The 27,092-nt window shown below is 34.1% G+C and overlaps 1 protein-coding gene across 4 annotated transcripts in view; it reads right to left on the bottom strand.

Annotated features, from left to right (window-relative positions):
* Positions 1-27,092, bottom strand: part of XRCC4 (X-ray repair cross complementing 4) — a gene marked incomplete at its 3' end in the record, with an annotated part of 279,876 nt that overhangs the window by 117,214 nt on the left and 135,570 nt on the right. The gene's annotated exons all lie outside the window — the stretch shown is intronic.

The raw sequence follows: 27,092 nt of genomic DNA, 5'->3' as shown, positions 1-27,092 counted from the left end.
GAAGAGCTCCTTTGCTATTGGTAAATCATGAACAATATCAGTATAATGTGGACTCTGGATGTCCTGTTGGTTCATATGATTTTTTTCCAGCTTGTTAATGTTTAAAAGTGATCAGGGGCAAGCTTTCACCCCAATTAAAGAGAAAAACCTTAGCAATGTATAAAGGCCTTAAAAAGTGGAGATGAGTGTCTAAAAATCCTATACAAGTCCATCCCGTTAGCACAAACAGGGGCTGGTTTAGTGGAGTCAAGAACCCTATACTTTTCAAAGGTTAAGCTCTCTGCTGAAGCTGCAATTATACCTAAAGAGCTGTGAAGACATTTCTCCCTGTATCTCAAATCAGATGTTTAATTTTGATGAAACTAGTGCAATCAAATGCATTCAATACCTCCTATCTCCTCCGTTTAAGAGGAAGTATGATGATGCAAAGGGTTGCCAACTGTGATGCTTGGTGCAAATGTTGTTAGAGATTTAATGGAGTTAATGTTTTGATTAGGATTGTAACTGGAGAAACTAACAACAACAATGTAAAGCTGCATAGACTTTAAGTGCTCTGCCCAAAACTTAACTTTTTTCCCCCATAAGCTCTATTAATTTTAGTGTGCTAATTTGCAGAGTGAGTAGTTGTTCAGGCACACATGTATCACATTCTAGAAGAAAAGTCTGCATTTTGAGTTCTCATTCTGTGCAGTCCAGGCTTCTCTGAGTGACCTGATATCACTTGGACACTACTGACCACTCTCTTGAAATGCTTCTTTTGATTTTTTTTCCCTGGAAATAACTACCATTTTTGAGAATGTATGTGCTAGACACTTTGCTATGGGTTTTATAAATATTATCTTATTAATCTTTAACCTTGTGAAGTACTTACTAACTTCATTTTATTTACAAGGAAACCAAGACTTTAGAGAGGTTAAGTAACTTGCCCAAATCACACAGCTTTTGCTTTTATATTTTATCATTATGACAATTAAAAAATATTTCTGCCTGGTAGGCAAATTACTTATTGATAAAATATTAACTGAATGTTCATCAAAGCATATTTTACTTTCCAAAGCTGCTTAAGTTATTAAGACATGTAAGTTCCATTAGATTTCTTATACATTATTTTATTAACCTCTAAAAATGTATTGGGAGTAAAGAAAGGTAAATAAAAAGGGGTTTTTTCTCTGAACGTATTCCAGCTGAATGATTCCCTGATTTTTATTAAGCTATGAGGTGACTAAGGAAGATAATTCTGATTTCTTACCCAGTCAGCTCTTACACGGGGTTTACTCAATCACATAAGCAATCAACAAAGTACAATCTTGTCTATGAATAAAACTAGCAAAATTATCAGAGTTAGAGGATGCTTCAACTGTAGATAGACTTGTAAAATGGAGAAAGATTGCATTTAATGACATGTTGGACATTTATGAGGGAAGAATGTTAAGTTTAAATTAAAAGGTAAGGTGAACTTTTAAAAAATAAAGTTACATAAAAGTTCTGCCATTCATTTCAAAACTCCGGATAACAACTTACGCATTGGCACCCAACAGGATATTTTATACATCAAATGGTTATATTATTTGTTATAATGCCTAGAATTTACTTTAAAATGCAATGTGATTAAAGGTGTGTATTAGTAAGAGTGTGGCATCTACTCAAGAATTACGGACCAGGAGTAGTTTTCTGGGATTCTAATAATAAAGTCTATATACTTGAGGGGGCTACTAGAGGCACTTATTTTATTTGCATCTCAATAACTGATGATTTACTAATTAGTATACTGAACGACAAAAATGTGTATCTATTGGTGAAAACAATGTATGAAAATGTGCATAATGAATATTGCATATGAGCTCTCATGAGTAAAAATAAAGGCATTTAAGATACAAAAATTGGCTAAAGTATTTTAGAGATACTCCCCACCATTTTATGAACAGGCTATAAGAATCCAATGCGGTTTGTTTACTCTTAGAGATGATGCCCTGTGCTAAATCTTCAAGTAGTTCTGTGTCTAGTTGTGAACTCTGGATGATTACTGTTGCCTGATGCCAGGAAAAATTGCCATTCCTACCTCAGGAATCTTTATATTTGTCAAAAGTGAACATTTTATATGAGGGGGTGACTGGAACACCTAAAAGGACACACAGCTGGAACTTCTTCAAGCTTATAGAACAAGTTCATGAATTATTTTGTCTTTACTTGTTAATAAGTATTTAGCTGATAATTGTATATGTAGGAAAACCTAATCTGATAATTTATTATTATTCCTACAGTTTAAACTTCTTGGTGGCTACCATTATGCACCACAAAGAACTTAAGAGTTTTGTATAACCAAGAGTTTCACGTCAGTTTACTGCACCATTTTTATTCCTTTCTCTTTACAGTTACAGTGTAGCTCTCTGTAACACTGCCGTAAGGAAAAATGACTACCATATAAGCTTAATTACTGGTTAAACCAAATATATCTTTTCTGGTTTGTGCTTGCACCATGAGAAACAGTTTTCCCTTCAGTTTACTACATACATGCAATAGCGAATCATATTGTAATAGCTTCACTTAATATATATGTCTTTAACATGAAGTTTTGATAATAATTATACAGCCTTTTAAAAAAGGAAAACATTCCATCTTATCCTTTCCTCTTCACACTGCAATGCCAGTAACCAGGAAAATGAGGCGCTACTCCAAACATCTGGTACCTACGTGTTAAATTGCTCAGCTCGAGCATTCCTCAAATTTCAAGCCATCCCACCTCTCTCCACTACTTCTGCTGATGTTTGGTCCTCACATTCTATTTGGTCTCAAGGCTGTATACTTTATTTCTATTCTGACTCTGGATACCTTGAACAATGATTCTGGATCTTGAAACAAGCAAAGCTGTTTTATATACAAAAGAAGAGATCTGAACTATATCTACACAAAGCCAAATATGGAACTTCCAAAATGTCTATATTATTCATAACCCTAGATATTTTTAATGGTGACAAAGTTTTCACTTTCAAGTTTTGTATGCCATTTTTAAGGGAAAAAATCAATTCATATTAAGTTTACCAGGTAATACATACTCATTTTAGCTGTGAGGAAGAGTTTGAATATAGTTGGAAAGAATAACAAATGTTCAAAGGGTAATGAGAAGGAGTGTGGCCTGTTTGGAGGAGTGTTCATGAGAGAAAAAGATGCAGGAAATGAGACTGGATAAGTATGGGCAGCAGGTAAAGAGAGGAAGGAAAATGAAGATAGAGAGACATGTTAAATAAATTTGCAAGCTTTCAAATCCAGGCAGAAGAGTATGAATCTGATATTGACAGGGGAGATTTTTTCTGAGATTCCACAACCAGAATTCTCAGTTTTTAATATTATCATCAGTCCCTTTGTCATAACAATGTGTCTTTCACCATTTCCAGGAAATTAAAAAAAGAAAAGAAAAGAGAAGAGAAGAAAAGAAAAGAAAGGAAAAGAAAAAAGAAAGAAAAGAAAAAACTATTGCCAATTAACTTACTACAGCTGAAATACTGATTGGCAGAGCTGTGGGATGAATTTCAAGTTCTAATTAGCTTCACTGCCTCTAGAAAATGGGGAATCTTCACACAAGCCTTGTTATTGTAAAACGAGGCTCCACAGAAAGCCACACTTCTTCTCATCTGACAGAAGAACTGTAGGAGTTTGGCAGCAGTAGTTCAGACATGAGAGGGGCAGAGTGTTGGCCTTCCTGGGTGCTCTCAATGTTGAAGTGAAATGACACTGTTGGCTAAACTGCCTAAGCCCCATGAGTTGAACTACCTGGTAAACTTAAGTCTCTGATGATTAAACACCTAAATATTGATATTTTAAAAAATCATTTTTCAGATTTATAATTAATTTTATTAGGAATTCTTTATTATCTCATATCTATGGATTTTTTTTCCTTCTTCATAATATACATATCTTCATATACACAAAGAGTCTATGGAACTGTAATGGAGATTGTCACCATTCTCCTTCTGGTCCCCCGCCAAACATATACACCTATCTCCAGCCCCCGAACCCACCTCCCTCCCACACAAAAAAATTAATGTCCTGAGACATGTTATTCATGGCAATGGCTCCTTAGCTCTTAAATTACTGAAAGAAGAAGGCTCTGATCTTCAGGTCCTTAGACCAGAAAAAAAATGTATGCTATTTACAACATGCCATATCCAAACAAAAAACTTTGAGTGGTTCCCCATCACCTATAAAATAAGGTCCTAAGATCCTAGTCCTACATTCAAATCTCCCTACAACATGACCCTCACCTGCCTCTCTGACCATACCTCCCACAAACCTTCTACCATAGAATATAAACTATTCCAAGGGCTCCAGGCTTCCTACATCTTCCTTTTTTGTTCCTTACTTTCCTTGTCTTAAATGTCTTCCAATCAGCACAGCCCATTTCAGTCATTTCAGTCACCCCTAGTAGTTCCAATCCATAGCAATCTCTCCTTTCTCTATAGGGCTTATAGCTTGAACCACTCATTTTCCACATACTATCTTGTATTGTTATTCTTTTTATATATATCTCCTATTTCCCAAATAGATTATGAACACCCAACAGCTAGAGGCCATGCCTTATAGTTTGCTATATTCCTAATGTATTACCCAATAGTGTTATACATGAGAAATGTGATGACTTGAACTCTTATTTTGAAATGTGTATCTTATTTTTTTAATCAAAACTTATTTACTTATGGAACTCAAAAGAAGTATAGGGAAAAATCCAATCAGAAGACCTGGGTTGGGATCTTTATTTCTGCCATTTACCTTTGATGTATTACAGAATCTCTAAGTTCCTCTGTGAAAAAATGTATATTAACCATGATTACATGGGATAATATAAACTGTTTTATAAATCATAGTGTCAGAAATATTTGATATTGTCAGAAATATTTGATATTTTCAGAAATATTTGATATCAGCAATAAGTATTATTAACAAAATGTGTGTGTCCTTACAAAAGATCAAACTGAGATTCATTTTTTTTTAATTTTAAATGTTTATTATTATTATTTTCTATTATGTAAGTTTCAGGTATATAGCATTATAATTCAACACCTGTGTACTGAGATTCATTTAGGTGAATCTGAAGAACTTTCAGGCTATCTTCTATAGCTTCTTAGGCACATAAAAATTAAATTTAAAAAATTAAGATAAATTCATGGTTTTCCAAATTCAAAATAACCCAACTGTCACAGAACTATCATCTGTTATGAATATAGATCAGCCAGTCTGCTGTGGCTGTTTTTTGCTATTTTATTCATTTCATAAATGTTTATTAAGTGTTAGAATCAATAAGTCATTGTGTTTTCTTTTGAAAGATGTAAAATATTGAGGGGAAAAACCAAAATCCAAACCTTAAAATACTACCCTAAGTAAATCTGAAACTTCAAAAAACATACTCTTTCTTTCACCAAGGAAAATAACCAACCAATGTGCCTCTGTAGTTTGTCTTACTGACAGGTATAAAGATAAGCAAAAAAAGCTTAGATAAGGTTAGTCACACCATACTTCAATAAGCAGTATCTTAAAGTGACTTATCTTAAGGTAGTAAATTTCTAATCTGACCAAACAAGCAAACATTATTTTTCCCTCACCGTTCGTCAAACAGCCCTTTTCTAAATCTGTAATCAGTTTCTACCCAGCTTTCACAATCTAACCTGAATAACTGATGACCATCTTACACGGAAGGTCAATGGTCTAACCTATTATTAGCAATCACCAAATAAACTGATAATTAACATCGCACTAAACACTTAAAAGTGTATGTATGTGCGCACATCCATGTGCATACACTTTTCCAAAAGTCAGCACAGATGGGCGTCAGACTTAATGACAAACACTTACTGACACTAGGGTAACCCAAAAGGTCATCTTTGGAAATCCAATACTTTCAATGTCAGAGGCAGGGTGGGCCACTAAAGATAAAATACAGGCTTCAGAAGTGTTCACAGTGTAGAAAAAATATAAGTTGAATGTACTAAGTTTTGTTCCATATCTACAAAACAATCCACTTAAAAATATATTTCTAAGAATTCTAATATCAAATGAACTCAGTTCTTGAAATCTTAAGGATTCATTTATTCTTTCACTTATTCAACAAATATTTATTGAGTAGTTTCTATGTGTCAGGCACTATCCCAAAGACACCATCACCATGTACTCAAAAAGTGTATAATTGAAAGGCAGAAAGACACAACTATTTTTGCAAGAAAACCATAACTTATACAAGCAATTATAAAGGCACGGATTTGAAAGTTCTAAGGTAGGCAGAACTTTCCAGCCTTTTACTATTTTTTCCAAATTAATCTGTGAAGCTTTAATTCCTCTTTTTTCATTATGAAACACCAATTATAACTTGATTTCTTATTCCAGGTTTTTGGTTTTATTATTTTTTTTCTTGTATGGGTATTTCTTTTGAAAGCATAATTGTTAGTATCAACCAGCTCTGAAGTAGGTTTCCCAAAGGAGAAAATCAAAAGACTAGCTCACTCTGAGCAACCTGATAAGAAAAGACTAGGTTTCAAAATTAAGTTTTAAGGATGTTCCAAAATGAACTCGAACAACATATCTGAACTGAAACTGTAAAATTACCTTTATAGGTAGTCCTTCATAAGTCCCCACAACATCCTTAGTAGATTTCATCATACTTTTAATAATTTATCTAATATTTATAAAACTCCATGAAGGCAGGGGCTGAGCTTGTCTAATTCACTGTTGGTATAAGACGGACGAGCATGGTCTCTAATACATAATAATTCCTCAATAAATATTAGTTGATAGGCATAAATTCTAAAGTATGAATAGAGTTAATAATAACTTTAAAAATATTATTTTAAATCTACATAAAATACTACACTATCGATTAGCTATGCCTGCTGCTGCCAGTCCAGTTAACATTAAGAAAATAAAAATATTAGTAGGGAAAAGCAGTTTATGAAAGAGCAACATTAGCCTTCAATTTATATTATTTTATGAATCAAAATAACAAACACTGGAAAGTCATTTTAATGGTTAATAAGCTTTCAGAAAACAAAACCACAATTTTTCAGCTTTCACCAGCTTTATGAAGGGGTCTCTGCCTATGACCTACATCATGCAATGTTTGGAGCCAACATAAAGCTTTCATTGTTGTACATGAGTCAGGTATGGACTTCTGTCAACTTAAGACATTTTTTTCCAGCATTTTCTTAATAGATTTAAAGCTTTTTAAAATTTTCATCCTCTTTTATGTTGGCCAACTTTTAATATAACCTGGACATTTTACATAGCTTCAAGAGGATTTTATTGAACTAGTATAACTGAAAAAAATGGACAAAAATAAGTGAAATACAAAAACTAATGAAATGATACAGGGAATCTTCCAGTTTGTTTCTATTTTAATAATGTGTTACCATTATATTATCTTCAGTGACTCTAGGTGAACTGGTTAGAACTAGGACAAGATCACTAGTGTAACTAGCAAGTCAAAATAAAAAATGTTGACATTTTCTCTCTATTAATACCAACTTAATTTGCCTATTTCTGAGTAATTATTTGACTCTTTACAGTCATTATGAGTCAGGATGGAACTCAAAACCTTACCCTTGCCATTCCTGTTTCTGCTGAATCTGTACTCATCCTGAAAAATCATTCTTATACAATACTCGTAAGATGTTTTTACTAAACTATTAGAGTTAGCATCAAAGCTGATATCCAAAAAAAGTAAGGATTTTTTTTGTGTTTCTATTGAATCAGTACCTGAACCAGAAGTTTTAAACAAACATTTTGTGCTGAGTCCACTCTAAGACAATAACATCAGCTTTTACTCAAATGATTTATGAACTCATTAAATTTACCTCTTTTTCCTCTGCTGGTGAACGGGGTAGGTAAGAGTCATTAACCTGCAGCACAAACCCTTTCTTTGAATATTCACAGGGGTAAGAAGAAGAACTTGACTGTGGTTCTGTGACATGACAGACTTTCCCACTTCATTTTGCTAGTATTTGCTTAATCTTAGATTTAGAATAACTTTGATATTTGCACTTATTTAAACTCCTTTACAATAAGGTAAATGCCTCTCTGGTATCACTTAGCCAGTTTGGAGTAGTTGTATGAAGAAGCAAATATGAAGTTAAATTTCTGAGGTGTCCCTTGACAACTGTGGGATGCTTTTCAAAAGGGAGATCCCCAGATCTGTGGTGCTAGGCATGTTGTGCCAACTATCTTTCAAACCAAATGTGATTAAAGTAATACTTTCACTAAGAAGGATTAAGAAAAAATATGTGCCAAATGGTCAAATAACTAAGATAACGTTTACATGGAATTAGCAAAATACTTCACAAGGATCCTAAACCTGACTCTGTTAATCAACATCTTAATGAGTTAGTGTAAATCCCGTAACAATTCTGTGAAGGTTTTTATTTTTAATCCACAAAATCAGGTGTGGAGAAGTTAGACCAAATAGTTATTTCCGGTGGAAAAAAAAATGCCCTGATTCTACAATTTAAGTTGTTATGCTTTTTAAAAATGATTACCTTAATATTATTTGGTAAGAAAAAGAAATGTGCTTTCAGACCATTTTGAAGCACTTTTAAGTTAGTTTGGGGTTAAATGTTTTAACCAAATGAGAAAGTTTTTCTTCAGAAATTTCATTTCCAAACATTTTACACTGTTTCATAATGCTTACAGAGTTTTAATTTTTCAATAAAAACCCTGTAAAGTGTTTATTTTTAAACAAATAATTTGTATATTCTTTCATCTTAATACTCAAAAGTAAACAAATAAGAGCAAAAAATATTTTAGGCATTGATTTGACAAAGAGAATAATACTTCAGAAATTTATTAGTTTATTATGAATCTATACTCCTCACGTTAGAATGTATACTCTTCACATGTTTATGAAGTTTGTCTTGCAATCATTTTCAACATGTTGCTCAGTAATGTGCAGTCTCAGGACAAAGCCTTCATAATGCCATTATCCCTACAACTTGCCAATAGCCAAACAATCATTCTTGATGCCTTCCAAAACTTCATCTTACACATCCAATCAGCACCTCCTAAAAAGTTCTTAAATTTGTCTAATAATTCTCTGCATCCCCAGTACGTCCATAATCTCTTACCTAGATTATTGCTATAGCTTATAAATGGCCAAAGCAGTTACACTTCATTCCCTACAAAACATCTAGGAGAATTGTTCTAAAAATACAAATTTGATCAAGTCATGTAATCTTCTACTGCCTTGAAGACAAAGATAAAATTCCTAATAAACTTTATTGTCTCCTACTTTTCCTGATTCAGCTTACTTTTACAGCCTTATTGAATTTTGTTTGATGTTCCATTCTACCTCTCTCTCTACTCCTGAATTCTGCACATGTGATCTTCTTCTAGGAATAGTGTTCCACCATCTACCACCCACTGGCTAACTCACACCCATCCTTGATATCTCAGTAAAGATATTACTCTGTCAGGAGGCCTTAGAAGTGTCAATTAGATATCCCTTCTATGTGCCTTCATAGTACGTTTTACTCCTTCTGTCACTGCAGTATAGAAGAGTGGTTAAGGTCACAGATGAAGGAAAATAGAGAAAAACTGTTTTGGGTTTTCCTAAGGAGAAGTAGATAAAGTGGGGTTAAATTTTATTGTAAAGTCAGTGAATAAGGCAAACAATCACAATTAAGCAAAACTACCCTTGAAAATTCCTTAAATTGTCCAATAAGTACAATAATACACAGTATATATAACTCTGTATGGTAATGTTCATGCAAAACTACTTAATGAATACCATAGTACATAGTTTCATAGAGAAATTACATTCAGAAAGAAAATTACCCCAGGTTTTCAATAATCTAAACACATCATCAATACAGAAAGATTCAATTCCTAGTTATTCTAGTTTAATGTCATTATCTTAACCTTCTATGAAAGATGTATCAGTTCTTCTGATGCTTCCTTATTCAGATTTCTTTATGGTTCCAAATTAATTTTTCATTGTTTTCTTTCCTGGGTCACATTATCACCTTATTTGCTTGGCTACCTAAATCAGTAATTACGGTTTCCTTGTCAATAGCCCCAAACTTTAAAGTTAGTCATACTTGTTCCTAGGTTTTTCACAATGGTATTTACTCTTGTCAGGCTTAATTATATCCACTACTGTAGACATATACTTGTTAAGTAGAATAGCAGGCAGGCAGCAGAACTATTTAAAAATGTGATTTTCTTCATTTGTAAAATCTATATTTATCTAGAAAATTTAGTTAAATAAGGTTAAATTAAGTATATATATGATGCCACTTCACTATAATTCATAAACGACTAGTCCAAATTTCAATCTTTCAAGGTATTTTAATCATGAAATGGGAAGTAGGGACATCATACCATAGTGGGCCTCACAGAGTTATGCGTCTTACTCTCCCTGAAATTCATAAAACAAGCTTTTGCACAGATGCACTTACCATAATGTTTAGTCAAAAATGAAAATGGACAAACTGTTACTATGAAGAGCTAGAAATTTTTAGGTATTATAATTTTGTATAAAATGAAAAAAATGATAAAACTACCAATATAAGTAATGTCTTTCCAATGATGTAAATGCTGTGTATTCCCACATTTTTTATGTTTATAATTAATGCAAAATAAACTGACATTTAGGAAAATAGTTCATCATGTTGCCTGGTATGTTGTAGGTGCTCAAAGTATCATTGTTGAATGAAAATATCACCAAGGAAAATACTGAAGATTTTATAAATAGACTCTAAAAGAGAGCAAACCTTTTGTAGTTAAACATAAACAAAGATAGCAAAATAAGCCATTACAGAATATTGAGTAGAGTTCCCTGTGCTATATGGGAAAAGAATCTAAAAAAGAGTGGATATATGCATAACTGATTCACTTTTCCATACACCTGAAACTAACACAGCATTGTAAATCAACTATACTCCAATAAAAATAATTTTAAAAAAATAACATAAAAGTTTGACTGATTTGTTTATCCATAAACATAACTTCTAAAAAAAAAAGCCTGTAATATTCATTATAAAGCAAACACTGAATTCAAAACCTAATACATTAAACTACGGTTGGCATTTAATGCCCTTGTGGAGAATATTCTAACCTTGTACAAAAGAGTATATTATTTGTAAATAATGGTTACCAGACATCTTAGCCAAGAAACACAGTTACAGAGGGAAGTTACCATAACACAGCCGGGAAAGTACAGAAGCAGAAAAAAAGTCTGTACTTGTGTTGGTGTTTATTCAGATAGATAAATGGATCCATATCTATATAAATACATGTAGATTATACATAAATTAGAAAACCAAAAACTGTAAATGCCCTAAATAAAAGTGAGAAGTATTATGCCTAACCAAGGCCAAAGATAAAAAAAAAAATAACTGGGCAGAAACTTAGACAAATAACTTGATAGAGAAAATATAGAAACACGAGGGTGAAAGAAATGGAGACTTTCAAGAATGAGTATTCAACAGACAGTAACACATTTCTTGTTGGTCATATGATTATTGTAGATGACTATACAAAGAGGTTTAAACTCACTGTCTAAATAATTGCCATTGGATTTATTTTACCAATTCAAAGAGCAGAGGAAAAAAAGGTAAATGTAATGAGTTCATAAATCATTTGAGTAAAAGCTGATGTTTACTGTCTTAGAGTGGACTCAGCACAAAATGGTTGTTTAAACTTCTGGTTCAGGTACTGATTCAACAGAAACATAAAAAAAAATACTTACTATTTTTGGATATCAGCTTTAATGCCAACTCTAATAGTTTAGTAAAAGTATCTTAGAGTATTTTATAAGAATGATTTTTCAGGATGAGTACAGATTCAGCAGAAACAGGAATGGCAAGGGTAAGGTTTTGAGTTCCATCCTGACTCATCATGACTGAAAAGAGTCAAATAATTACTCAGAAGTAGGCAAATTAAGTTGGTATTAATAGAGAGAAAATGTCAACATTTTTTATTCAGTAACCTTAATGCGTCCCCCTGCCCACAGTCATCCCTCTGGTGGGAATATTTCTCAGAATTAATGTAGTTTTAAGTCTGAATATCCCCACGCTTTTTTGTTTTATGTTTTTCTGGTATGTAGAATATACAAAGGAGTCCACCATAAAAGAATCCATAAATGAATTGGGAAACAACTCTATTTTAACATTCTGAAGATCTTAAACATATGAAGCTTGTATTTTCTGAAACTTGTAATTCTAAAACTTTATAGACTACATCCCCAACTTCCCTACTAAAACCTATTAACATATTGAGAAACTGGTGTTCTTTACAACATATTTGGAATGATATTATTGGAAGATTCCTATACAGGTGTAGCAATAGTATAAAAGATTACCTAGGGACCATACTTTCTTTAGGTGGTGGGTTGTTTTAAATCGTTTCCCATAACCACCAAAACTATCTTTTATAGCAGTAGCTCTCAACAGGAGGTGCATTTTATAATCCTCAGCACGTAAAAAATGTAAAACCCCAGCTCTCACCTGTTAAAAATTCTGATGCAATAAGTCATAGGTTATTACTTATGTTTTTGAAAAGTTTCAACAGGTGTTAATCCATTAGCACAATAGTGCTAATGATGAGTAACTCAAATACCAGTTACCAATGATAACTTCAGAGTAGAGTCAAAGAACCAAAGTTCGGGTGCTTTAAATCTTCTAGCAGATTTGTTATTGTCAATTCATAAATATTTCACATCTTAAAAAGAGTACATTTTTACACAGCAAAAGCAATTAGGCATGTGTTTCTTTGCTCACAATATACAATTCTTTCTTAGATATGTATGGTAATCTGTGAGCTATTAGAAGGGTAGTGACACAGAGAGTAGTTACCAGGCAGGAGAAAGATACATACCCACAAACTTTATCATCCAAATCAGATGTTTTAGACAATTTGAAATATATTTCTGTTCAAATATTTGGACAGCAAAGACCTTCTCCCCCTTTTTTGAGCCCTATAATATCAGCACAGAGTAGTTAAAAGTACACTAGATGTGAATTAGGAGATCACAGTTTAATCCTCAGCTAAGACACCATCTAATAGTGAAATTTAAAAAAATAACTCCACTAGTCCTAAATTTCCTAAGCTCAAAAATTATTGGGTTAGACTAGATCATTGTGTTCTAAGTGATCTAATTTCTAAGTCTAGGTCACTTTGTGTACTAACATTTAAATATATTGCAATATATATTGCAATAAATTCAAAAGTAGAAAACCAACTTTGAAAGGTCACATTTCTAAATTCTAATAAGACTATTAAATGAAAATGCATTATTGTTTTTAATCAAACAGAAACAAAATAATATTATGTAAGAAAATGGGAATGTATCTTAGTCTGTTAGGGCTGCTATAACAAAGTATGACAAACTGGGTAGCTCATAACAACAGATTTATTTCACACAGTTCTGGAGGCTAGTCAGATTGGTGAAGACTGCATTTTGCCAGTGTATCTGAATAATTGCCTCTAAATTCTGATTTTGCAAGATTGGTCAGATTTTGGTGAAGGCCCTGTTCTGGGTTGCATATTGCTGACTTTTTTCTCCTTCTTCACATGGTAGAAGGGGCAAGGGAGTTTTCTTGGGCCTCTTTTATAAGGGCACTAATCCCATTCATGAAGACTTCACCCTCATGACTTAATCAATTCCCAAAGCTCTCACTTCCAAACATTGGGCATTAGAATTTCAACATATGAATTTGGGGGGGACAAACATTGTGATCATAGCAGAATGCATATACTTTGCATTTACTGTTTATATAAGGAAGCACATAGGATCTACGATTGCTTACATAGAACACTGATAACAGTAGACTTTAAGACATATTAGCATATGAATAAATTAGCTGTTATTTTAATAATAATGGCAAATACCTAGCTACATTATTCTAGTGTTTCATTTAGATTAACTCATTTAATCTCAACAACTCTATGAGATAGGCACTATTATCATCTTTATATTCCATATGAGAAATCACTCAAGAGACATTAAGTACCCAAGATCACAAAGCTAATAAATGGCTGAGCCAGTATACAGACTCCTGTAATTGTTCTTTATGGGTAAACTAATATAGATCATTAGTTAAATGTATATGTCATGAAAACCATGCATTAAATAGATACCAGCCTTTTATAAAATTGCCCTTAAAAAAATTAATAGACACAATCTCTACCCATAAGGGATAATAATCTAGGAACAATGGAATAGAAAATAGAGAGAAAAAAAAAAATCACCTTCCTTTCTTAACAGTTGGTACATTTTTTAAATGGTTTAAGCAGCAACTAGAAATTCTGTAAGGTTTAAAGTTTTCTCTTTTTTTTAAAGTGCATTCATATTGTATGTTGTCAAAACTTTTATTTTTTACTATTATTTTTTAATAGATCTTTATTGGAGTATAATTGCTTCACAATACTGCGTTAGTTTCTGTTGTACAACAAAGTGAATCAGTCATATGCATACATATATCCCCATATCCCCTCCCTCTTGAGCCTCCCTCCCACCCTCCCTATCCCACCCCTCTAGGTCATCGCAAAGCAATGAGCTGATCTCCCTGTGCTATGCTGCTGCTTCCCACTATAATCATTCAGGATTTAAGACCTTGCCAAGAGCTGGACCTTGGCTGCCAGTGTAACAACATAGATGTCAAGCCCATCATGACACTCAAAACAATTGCCTTGAATCCTGAATTTAGGGAAGTAGAAAGAACACAAGGAAAAATAAGAAATTAAATCATAAAGTATCAAAGTTGGGAAGGAGGATGGTATGAACACACCCTCATGCCATGCCTCTACAGTTACAGAAAATCAGGCTTTAGAGGCAATTATCCAGATACACTGGCAAAATGCAAATGTTATCTCTTAGGGAAGTAACTGGAACTTCTGCCTGATTACCCAGATCACTATCTCACCACTTTGGGAGACCTGGCCTCAAGGCTTTTTTTTTTCAGTAGATCACGGTAACACACAATAATATTAGATCCAAATTTATGTATTTATTTTTAAAATAAAGTCAGAAAGCAGGGAGGGGGAGAGAGAAACACAAAGGGTGAAGAGAGGATGGAGGAGAATGATGGGGAGGGAGAGAAGACAGACCAAGAAGGAAATATTTATTGAACCTCTATCTAAAATTAATTTATATGTTTTTCTTCACTGATCACATGAAATATTTTTAAATATCTCTCAATTATTTTTTCTATCCATGTAATTTTAAGGTAAACAATCATTCATTTTAAATACAGATATCACCTAACATTTTAAAATTGGAAATTTAAATAAACTGGCACATTTTGACATTCATGAAAAAAACTTATACAGTCTTTCAGAAAGTAATTTGTGTAACTTTTCCATATTTATTTTATATTTATTAATATGTTATTTCTATGATGACAATACAAATGATATTCTTAGGTTTCTAGTAGCTACATGTTTCTGTTTTGTTTACGTTTTTTGGACAATAAATTATTTTAAAATCTACTAACTCTAAGTTGTTATACTAAACATGATAGGTCCAAAGATCAATAAGGTCACTTCCTAGACTCCCTTCTTCAAGTCTACACGGCAACAGTTTAATTTCAAAATCTCTTGTTTCAGTAATTATAATAAAGAAAACAGGGCACCCTAATGATTTAAGCCATGAATAGTTTTTTATTACCAAAACACCTGTTGCTATTTCCAAACCTATTTTCCTTAAATACAGAAGAATGTTGACTTTGTTACCCAAGGACATCAAAAGCTAAGAAAACAAACTTTCTTTAGTAGAACCATTCTCAGAACACTTATCTCAACACAAGTGATTTTTACATGCTGCTCCTTCTCAGGATGGGGTTCCTATAAAGTGGTTTACATTAATATTTCAAACTGGTGTGATTTATCTTTGATATGTTGCTAACATATAGCCATGTTTAACTTCTTCAACACAGTAGTAATATTAGTATTAATATATGAAACTGACCTCAGCAAAAAAATAACCTCTACAAAGCTGAATTTAATTTTATCATAACTCAGGTTAAAGGTGTTTTCAATTCCTTAGAAAGAAATAATTGGTTTCCATATTGGACAGTAGTTAATGCAGGACTATCCTTCCAGAAAAAAGAGAAATACAAGAGGTGAGCCCAGGACCACTCTGTCTTTCTGACTGGTGGCACTTTCCAGGCCGCAGCACAGGGAGGTAGATGGAACTCAAGTCGGGCATAATGATTTCACTCAACTGAAGAGGCAGAAATCAGAGTCTGGTGTCATTTAAATAGTTGGAACCTGCGGGGCTGGGTACTGAAAAAGAAATAACTGCCCCAAAAATGAGCCCCCACAAGGGTCACCTTAAGTTATTGGATGAATAACAAGCTGCAAGTGCAGACAGCAAGACTGTTGAGGCCCAGCAGAAAATAGCTGATGAGCCAAAGCTGTGAGCTGAATAGATACTCCAGATGTTAAACATATACTGAGAGATGTAGAACTTCTGACAGGCAGAGTAAAACACCACACTGAAAATGCTGAGCATTCAACGATACTCCTGAAATGTTTAAACCCACCTTAAGAAAGCTTAAAAAGAAAAGAGAAGGGTCAAACTTGCTTGCCAGAAAATTAACTGCCTGCCAGAACAAAACTCAACACTCTTTAAAGGAAGACAACAGATTCTAGACTCCCAACAACATAAAGATCGCAGTGCCTAGTATATAATAAAAAAAATTACTAAACATGTACAATAGGAAAATTTAATCCATAATAAGGAAGAAATAACTAATACTTAAAGTACATGATGAGGAGAGTTATATTCAGTTTTCTACTATATTCACCATCGTAAAATAATACAATCTTTGGAATTTTAGAAAAATAATATCTTCAACTTACACCCATATTCCAAACATTTTAACTTTAGGTATTATCTCAAAAAGATACACTCTGAGAGCCTGCCTCCATCTGCCACATCCCTACTATCACGTACTCCCTGCTCTATTAATTTAGACTTTCTCAGTGTCTGGCATGAAGCAAGATGTAAGCTTTGCAGAGCTCTGAACATCAACTTTATGCTTGCATCTAGGGAGGCTGGTTAGGCTAACAAATTTAGCACATCCTCCTGTCTTGTTATTCCTTTCTCCACATCATTAAAATGTGCTTCCAATTTCCTAACTTATTGCTTCCTTTATCCTGCTGACATCAGTATTCAGGATCAATGCCCTATCTGTCAATATCTCTTTGCTAGCTCTCATTTTCATTAAATTGATCCACAATCCAGGTAACTATGTGCAGGAGATTACCTTTTTTTCATGATAAGAAACTCCTTGTTATGTACTGAATTGTGTCCCCCCCCAAATCCATATTTTTAGAGCCCTAATCCCCAATACGTCTCAGAATGCTACTGATTTTAGAGATCAGCATTTAAAGAGGTAATTAAGGTTAAATGAGATTGTATGAGTGGCCCTAATACAAAATGACTGTTGTCCTTACAAGAAGAGAGATACCAGGGATACGCACACATAGAAAAAAGCCCACATGAGGACACAGCGAGATGGAAGCCACCTGCAAACAAGAGAGTAGAAATTAAACCTGCCGACACCTTGATCTGGGGCTTCCAGCCTCCAGAAATGTAAGAAAATAAATTTCTGTTGTTTAAGCCACCAGGCTTGCTATGGCAACCCTAGCAAACCAATACACTCCTGAATATATTTTCATGTTTTGCTGGAACATTCACTCAACCTTCTCATCATTGCAAAACTAACTTAATGACACTACATCCCTTAAAACATCATTCTTATCCCTCGAAGACAAGTGTATAACCAGAACACTTACCAACTACTGCTACTTCTAGACTATTACTCGAATACAACATCTCAGACTTTAAAGATAAGTTTGATTTTGAATGGAAACAATATACAAAGGTGGCGGGGGAGAGAGAGAGAGAGAGAGAGAGAGAGAGAGAGAGAGAGAGAGAGAGAGAGAGAGAGAGAGAGAGAGAGAGGTGTCTTGTTTGCAAATACAAACAGCCATGTGGTGTTACAGAAATTACTTTTTTTTTTTTTTTTTTTTTTTTTTTGCGGTACGGGGGCCTCTCACTGTTGTGGCCTCTTCTGTTGCGGAGCACAGGCTCCGGACGCGCAGGCCCAGAGGCCATGGCTCACGGGCCCAGCTGCTCCGCGGCATGTGAGATATTCCCAGACCAGGGCACGAACCCGTGTCCCCTGCATCGGCAGGCGAATTCTCAACCCCTGCGCCACCAGGGAAGCCCCAGAAATTACTTTAAGATACCCAGTTTCCTTGCTGACTGTCTGTGTAACCTTGGCAAACTACTTAATCTCACTGTGGATAATAACAGTACCTACTTCATACTGTTGTTGTAAGTTAAATATGTTAATATTTGTAAAGCACCTAGCCTGGCACATTAACTGTTATATAAGTGTTTGATATTATCAAAGGAAATGATTTTGGATGGGACTGCTAAGGGACTAAGTGTAATGTGTGTGTGTGTGTGTGTGTGTGTGTGTGTGTGTGTGTGTGTGTGTCTACACACGTATATCGGTAAGTATAGTGTATGTATATATATGTAAATGTCTCACATATATATGAGACACTTGGAGGTAAATGAAGGTTGGATTCAAAAATAATTTTAAAAATAAGTAGAGCAAAACTGAAGGGTTTTTTTTTGTTTGTTTGTTTTGCGGTACGTGGGCTTCTCACTGTTGTGGCGTCTCCCGTTGCGGAGCACAGGCTCCGGACGCGCAGGCTCAGCGGCCATGGCTCACGGACCCAGCCGCTCCGCGGCATGTGGGATCCTCCCGGACCGGGGCACGAACCCGTGTCCCCTGCATCGGCAGGCGGACTCTCAACCACTGCGCCACCAGGGAAGCCCGGTACTCAGATTTTTTACAACAAAATATCTTAGAGAATATCAGAGATCATAAGATATAACAAGCGTAAGTAGTGTTTCATAAAGTGTGTGTCAGCTTTACACACACATACAGACAAATGTGTTTACTCAGTTGAAATGTGAAATATATTCTTATTGTATAAGTAAAAGTTGAAAGACTTATTTTAGAGCATAAGGCATCTTTGAAAGAGATAGACTTTTCTTCTGAGGTGAGAAGAAAAAAGGGTCAGTGAACTGGCACTGGGAAAGTATTACTCTATTTCACAGAATTAATTCACATGTATATTATATTCATTACAAGAAAAACAGACTTGTGCTGTTTGGATTTTAAAATAAATAATATGAATCCAATAATTTAACAAATGTATTAACTTAAAAATCTTACAACTCAAATTTTTATTTTCTTTATTTTTTATTGCTGAATTTTTAACACAGTAAATGAATCACTCTTTGAAAGTCCTGTGGGACATTAACCAGATGTCAAATATAAAGATTGGTTTTCACACATCTGTATTACTTATTTTGGGTTACTTTAGAAACCCCTCAAAAATAATCTTTGTTTTTTCTGACAGTGCCCTTAGAGGGTAAGTTTCAGAGCTCTCAGTATCTCATGGTACTGGTTATCCCTAGAGACCTTGCCCACTTTCACAGCTTCAGAAACCACCTACACACAAAGGCACAAGCATCTACCATTGTGTGCTTTCTGGATACAGGATTCCAACTGTTTCCAGTATATTTTTGAAAAATCTGAGGTCTCGGGACTTCCCTGGTGGCACAGTGGTTAAGAATCCACCTATCAATGCAGGGGACACAGGTTTGATCCCTGGTCCAGGAAGATCCCACATGCCGTGGAGCAACTAAGCCCATGCGCCACAACTACTGAACCTGTGTTCTAGAGCCCATGAGCCACAACCGCTGAGCCTGCATGCCACAATTACTGAAGCCTAGAGCTCACGTGCCACAACTACTGATCCCATGCACCACAACTACTGAAGCCTGCGTGCTCTAGGGCCTGTGTGCCGCAACTACTGAGCCCGCGTGCTGCAACTACTGAAGCCCGTGTGCCTAGAACCTGTGCTCCACAATAAGAGAAGCCGCCACAAAGAGAAGCCCCCGCACCGCAACGAAAAGTAGCCCCCACTCACCACAACTGGAGAAAGCCCATGCGCGACAACGAAGACCCAACACAGCCAAAATATATATATATATATGAGGTCTCCCAAACATAAATTTAGTATGTGAAAATTTTAATTCATTAGTTTTGATTTCTAGCTTTACCATCTACCTACTAAATTACGATGGAAACCTAAAAGTCAGGATGCTCCCATTCGTGTGGAAGAAATCACCAAGTTCTGTCAAATTTTATCTCCGACAGCCTGCTGTCTCTCCCCCCTCTATTTTGGAGGACACCATTTTCTCTTGTTTTTATTCAGTACCCTTTTAATTCATCTCTGCCTTCTGGGTTTCCTCTTTCCGGTCCATCCTCCACACCACTCTAACCAGAGTTTTCTTTCTAAAATGTCAGTCTAATCCTAACACTCTCAGACTTTCTGTCCAGCTCACCTCTCACCACTCTGCCACACATGTTCGGAGCCAGTCACATACAACTTGTCTCCCTTCCTTGAATTTGTCCTACTCTTTTATTCTTCTTAAAACAAACAAACAAAAAACAAAGTACCTTCATGCCTTTGCATATGTTGTTTTCTCTACCTGGAATGTCCTGTACTACCTTCTCAACCTTCTCACTCTTTAGTTTTACTCCTCACTCTTCAATATACAGCTCAAACCTCACCATCTCTGTAAACCATCCTCTTTACCTCAGGGCACTTTCTACATAGCATTTTAAACATTCATTCATTAATCATTCATTCACTTACCATATACTAAGTACCTTCTATGATGTACGCTTGTTACTTTACATTGTAATTAACTGTTCCTTTCCTCAAATAGAAGTTAAACTCCTAAAAGGCAGAAACAACATCTTGTTCAATGTGGCATCCCTGGAGCCAGACATCAGGCCCAACACCTAACAGGCACTTTAACAAATGTTGAAGTAAATAAATTAATTTGATGCTTTCTAACACACTATTTTCTTCTCCCCAACAAAATTTAAAATTTTCTGAGAACAGAATCATTAGGCATTTAATTATTAATGACATAGTCTAGTGTGAACAGGAATTAAACAACTTTTATAAAGAGATACAAGCCTACTTAAGAGATGCCTGAAACTTGGAATCATTACATCTATTGGTGGTCTCTTAGCAACTAACTATTTCTGAAAGAAAAAGTTAACCCTATTTTGCCTAGTTTCTGTGCTTCAAAAATTCTGTATCTTAAAAAATTTTACATTTCCTAAGAAAATGGTTTAATTTTTTTTTTATTACTAATGAACCTGGGAGCCATATAGCTAAAAGGTATGATGTAAGCTTGCTTCTTTTATGAAGAATAAATTGACTCATGGAAAAATCAAACTTACTTCAACATCAGCAAAATCTCTCATGTAAATACAATTCTCTCTTATTTGCTCATATACACACATAGATGAATGCTTTGTGTCTACTGGCATTTATTAGTGTATATTATTTTATTTCATAGATCATCCTTTAATATTTATCTTTGTGTTATTTAAAATCAATCTGCAAATTACAGAATTTGCTCAAGAAAGAGCTTTGTGAGCATTTAATAACATCTACTGATACAAATAAGCACTAAAAGATTATTAGCACACAGCAGCTTTGTCCAAATTCTGAAAGGCCCACAGGGATGAAGGCTCATTGTTTATCCTAACAATTTACATTTCTCTGAAGCCTGGCAGATCCTTTCCCAAAATCAAAATTATTTGTTCAAGAGGCAAACTCTTATTTCTGAGTACTGCCACTATAACTCTTCATAAATCTCATCAAATTCTACTAAGATTAAATTCCAGGAATATTTTTAATAAATATTTGAATTTCTAGAATGAATGCTATTGGCAACATTTTCTTTAGATATTTTTTGAAAATTTAAATAAAATATAATATTTAACAGTGGTACATCTTACCGTGACCACTACCAATAGTAATAGCGATATTAATAATAATGCTAGCTTCAGCTATTTTTTATTGAGTATTGATGGATACTATATTAAAGGTATAATTAATACTATATAAATATGTAAATCATAAAGATTTATTTAAAGAGGTTTAAATTTAAACCTTTTTGAACTTATAGTAGTCTCCATTAATCCCCTGCCCCGACTTAGCAATACAAATAAGGTAAAACATACATTTTCCTAGTGACATAGGAGAAATGTTCTAGCCCAGACTGATAAATTTTATACATTTTAAGTTTCCCCTTGATTATATTTCTAGATTATAATTTCTGATGGGAAGAATTATCAAATACCTTAGGACTTTCCAAAAATCAGATGGAGGGAAATAAAGCTGTGATTTCAGCAGTGAGTCACTTATATAATTCTTTTCAGAATTATTGGGATGGCAATAGGTAGAAGAAAACTTAGGAATACCCTTCTACCAAATGGCATTACATAGTTATCTCCTAGGCCACCACAGACTTTCCCTGACCTCATTATATTGTAGAACAAACAGTAGACTTTAAATGCATTGGAAAACCATAAATTTAGAGCTGGCTGAACTTCAGAGATTATCTAATTTTCTCCTTAAATTTTATAGAGGAGAAAAATGAGATGCAAGAGGCTAGCAAAAAATGCCCTGATGAGAGAACTAAGGTATTGGTAGCACTACAGTGGAATCCTAGGTTTCATAGTGCTGTAAATAATTGCGGTATAAATCACTCAATAATTATTATTGGTAACTAAAATTTTTTTTAATGGAAGTTATAGGAAATAAACGTTTCTCGATAATATATAAATTCAAGAGAGATCTGTGCTTTTCTGGGGAAGAATGAGTTGCCCCTAATGCAGCAGTCAGTAAGCAAAAAACCAATTATACTATACTAAATTAATGCTTCAAAAGTGATGTACAGTTGGTCTCACAGATTCAACCAACTGTGGATTAAAAATATTTGGCAAAACAATCCCAGAAAGCTCCAAAAAGCAAAACTTATTTGCTGCACCCTGGCAACTATTTATATAGCATTTATACTGCATTAGGCATTGTAAGTAATCCAGAGATGACTTATGGTATATGGGAGGATGTGCATAGGTTATACGCAAATACTATACCATTTTATATAAGGGACTGAGCATCCTTGGATTTTGGTATCCACCGGGGTCCTAGAACCAATACCCCACAGATACCGAGGAAGGACTCTAGTCAATTATTAACAACAGCAATAGTGCTGAAGATTAAGGAAGAGTAGAGGAGGCTTTTATTCTTTCTCTGGATTCACGTCCAGAGAAAATCAGAATTGAATCGGTTGGGTACTTCCATTTGCCTATTGCACAGACAGACACAGAACACATGGGTATGCAGGTCAAAGTTAGAGAAATAAGATTTATATTGACAATGGAATTATTCAACTATAAAGGGTTCTTTACAGATTGATCCTTTTATGCATCAAATTAAATAATAAATAATGTCTAAGTAACTGTTTATTTTCCAGTATAATAAATGTCAAAATAGCTTTCTGACTTCAATATTCTTTACATTAAATCTTGTCAGTTCACCCATATAAAATAAGATTTAACAACCAAATCTAGTTATTACTTGACAATAAAAGAACCTGAATAACAGAGTTAGTAATTAAAAAGCATAGACTTTGTTGTCAGCCACAAGTGAGTTCAAATTTTAGCTGTTTATCTTACTAAGTGAATGACCTTGGACAAATTACTTAACCTCTCTTGAATTGAGAGCTCTAAGGCCTAATATTGATTGTGGTCAAGATTAAATGAGATAAATTACGTAAAGCACACAGCATGGCATCCCAACAGAGCAGCACAAAATCAATGTTAGTTCACTTTCCCATTACTCTTTTGACCAGAAACTTACCAGACTCATTGACCTTGCTCTTGAACAGAATTTGATTAAAATAATCCTAGGTATCCTAATTTAGATATTAGAATGAAAGGGGCATAAAAGAGGTTATCTAGATGAATGTGGACAAAACTCCACATATTCAACCTCAAACTGTACGAGTAGTTTCAGATGAAAGTCCTAATGCTCTAATGCCTAGTCTTTTGCACAGCCACCTAAGAAACGGAACAGCTCAGCTACTGTTTGAATTTTTGGTTTGAGGCAATAGTTCTACTAAAGACTTTTGTGGAGCTCTCCCTAGTAAGATTTTTCATAGACTTTTTACAGAAATATTAGGACAATTCAGTGTGACAAAAAAATGTTGGTTATCCCTTAGGTACAAAGCACTATGCCGATGCTGGGAAGCAAGAGTAAACCATGGTATTATCCCTTTTCTTTAGGAGCTCATGTTCAGGCAAGTAGACCACTGATTAAATTGGTGGCATTGCTGAACATTTTAAAATTGATCAGGAATGCAGAAAATGTAAAAGCCTGATGTAGAATATTGCAACTTTTATGTGAAAATATTTTATGGAAGCATGATTAGTTTGCACTTTGGCTTTTAAAACATTTTAGGAAAGAACATATTTCATGGAGAGAAAAGAATAATGAAGAATAAAAGTTTTCTTTGGGGTGATGTCCAACAAAATAGAGATTTAAACCAAGCTGACCTGCAGATGAAAGAAGTGTATTTTGCAGGGAAAGTCATTAAAAACACCTTATAACACGTTGTAAAGTCCAATAGCAGAGGGAATTGTGACTCATTTAAACTCTAACAAATGACGAATCCATGTAAGTGGGTCTCACAGGCAGTTTATAATCAATCATAGTCAATGAATCTGTGAGTAAGTGGCACACCAGCCAAAGAACAGAAAATGAATGGAGTCTTTTAGCTAATTTGATATAACACAATGTTTAAATAAGTGTTATGAAGCGTAGAGAAAAACAACTGAATAAACCATACTTTATCCTTCTGAAATAGGTAGGAAATTGCACCAAATAAAAGTCATAACTGCTGGGCTTTGTTTAGCAATATTACGATGCTAAAATAAACTCTGAGGCAGTCCTGATGTTATGCCAGGTAACAACAATAAAAGACCAAATTTGTGAAATTTTACTAATGACGTTTAAACAACATGACAGGTAAAATGAATTAAAAATAATAATCCAATGTAAACAGCATTTATTGTGTTCATGTCAAATATATTCAATTATACTGTAAAGGATGCATTCACCACTTTATAAACAAATTTAAAAATTCTATTTTGAGCAAGGCTCTGTGTTAGGTGATGCAGGAATAACAGAAAATTAACTCATCTACCTCTCAGAACACAGAACAAAGAGTATGGGAAACAAAGAAAAACGCTATCTCCTAAATGAAAGAGTAACATTGACAAGAATAATACTAGTCCATGTGCTCTAGAGAGTGCAAACACTTTCATATATATTATTGATACATGGCTTCCAGAATCCCTGCCTGATACAGAAGTAAGGGACATGTATCCTTATCCACAATAATAAAGGGAAGATTAGACATGAGCTCGCAGCTCACTGTCTAAATCTTTTCCATTAAAATAGGCTATGCTTCTCCTTATGAACATGTATTTTATTTACATGATGCTGACAATCAAATAAAGAAGTAGCACTAAAATGAGGTACCATCTAAAACATGTGGGTTGTTATCACTTATGTGATATTTAAATAAGCAGATAGAACAATACACAAGCAACCTTAGGCAAAAAGGAATTCTTACAAGAGGGTGACTTTTCAGAATTCAAATGTCAAAATTTCCTTCTAAGTGAGCCACACAGATTAGTTCTTAAAGTATTTAATTTTTGGTTTTTAATTCTCTGGTCCTAAATAAGCATGAAGTGAATGAAGCAACACAAAGATGCTAATAAAGTGGCAGCACCTTCATCTTATGTTTTTAAAGAGACACACTTCTTATTCTGAGTTACCAAGTGACTGAGCTGCCAATCACACTATTTGTAACTTGAGCTATAAGAAACTGGCTTGAAAATAAAGGCTTTCCAACTGACAGCATGACTATGGGAGGTTCTCCATTTAACTATCAGATGCTATTTTTTTGTTTTGTTTATCTTTGAGTTTAAAATAAAATGTAAAAGAAAGGCTGTCACTTAAAAAGCAATTAAATTTTTTAAAGAAATGACTCATTATTGCTGATCTCCTTTGTAATGGAAATTACAGCAAGTATAAAATACTTTGCACACCATGTTTTAAAGATATTGTTCACGTGAATTCTGACTCTTATGGTAGCAAAGTCTAATTTTATTTCACTTTGGAAAGCTATACCATAATACAGCAGAGAAAGATCTCCTGTGATGTCTTGATCTGCAGTTGAAAAGTCATGAAAAGAAGCCTTCAGAGTTTTCAAGAAGAAAGTCACATTAATTAGCCTTTGAAATTAGTCTTTTTTATTAAGGAAAGTGCCAAGTGTTTTGTCAGGTAAACTAAACCAATTTGATATTTTTTAATCTCTCAAAAATTGATACTATTAAAATTTTTATTTTAAAAAGTAATATTACCTAACTTCATAATTTTGCACTTCCAAATCAAGTATGCTACAAATATATCTATGAAAAAGAATAACCAATAAAAGTAAATAAAGATAAATGCACAGATCCTCTATTTCAGTAAATACTTATTAAAAACTTAATCTAGTATCAATGAAATTAATCCCAGTATAGGAAGGCAAATTAAAAAGTATATCAAATATTGTTATGCACTTTATTTAATTTTCAATAATCTCACGTTCTGTTGGAAATAAATTAACTTTCTAATCATTCAAATGGTAAAATGTGGAAAATAGTGCATGCTGTAGTAAAAAGTGCATACTAATTACCATATTAAAGACTGAACAATTTAGAAGAAACATGCTTAATTTTTATTAACTCAGTGTTTTCCAAACTTATTTGGTCACAAAACTCATTTTTAGCAAAAAATATGTTAATATTTCTTGCTAGAATAGTTTTAAGGGAATGAAGGTCATTTGTCAGAAGATATTTCTCTAGTTCAAATTCATCTGCCTGTTAGTACTCAATTGAACGATTTCTTCCAAATAAAAACCATTACAAATGTATTCAAAGGAAGGCATTCTTCAGAATCCGTCACTGGCCTTTTGGGTCAACAATAATAGAATTATCCCTGAAATCCTATCACCAATTGTTAACACTACTGGCCTCAGCAGTTTTAATAACCTTGGAGTCACCAAAGTGATATATTGAAGAAAGAGTTCAGCCTGACTTGTA

This window comes from Grampus griseus (assembly GCF_964374135.1).
Source record: "Grampus griseus genome assembly, chromosome: 3".
NCBI lineage: Eukaryota > Metazoa > Chordata > Mammalia > Artiodactyla > Delphinidae > Grampus > Grampus griseus.
This window is presented reverse-complemented; position numbering and strand designations above follow the sequence as displayed.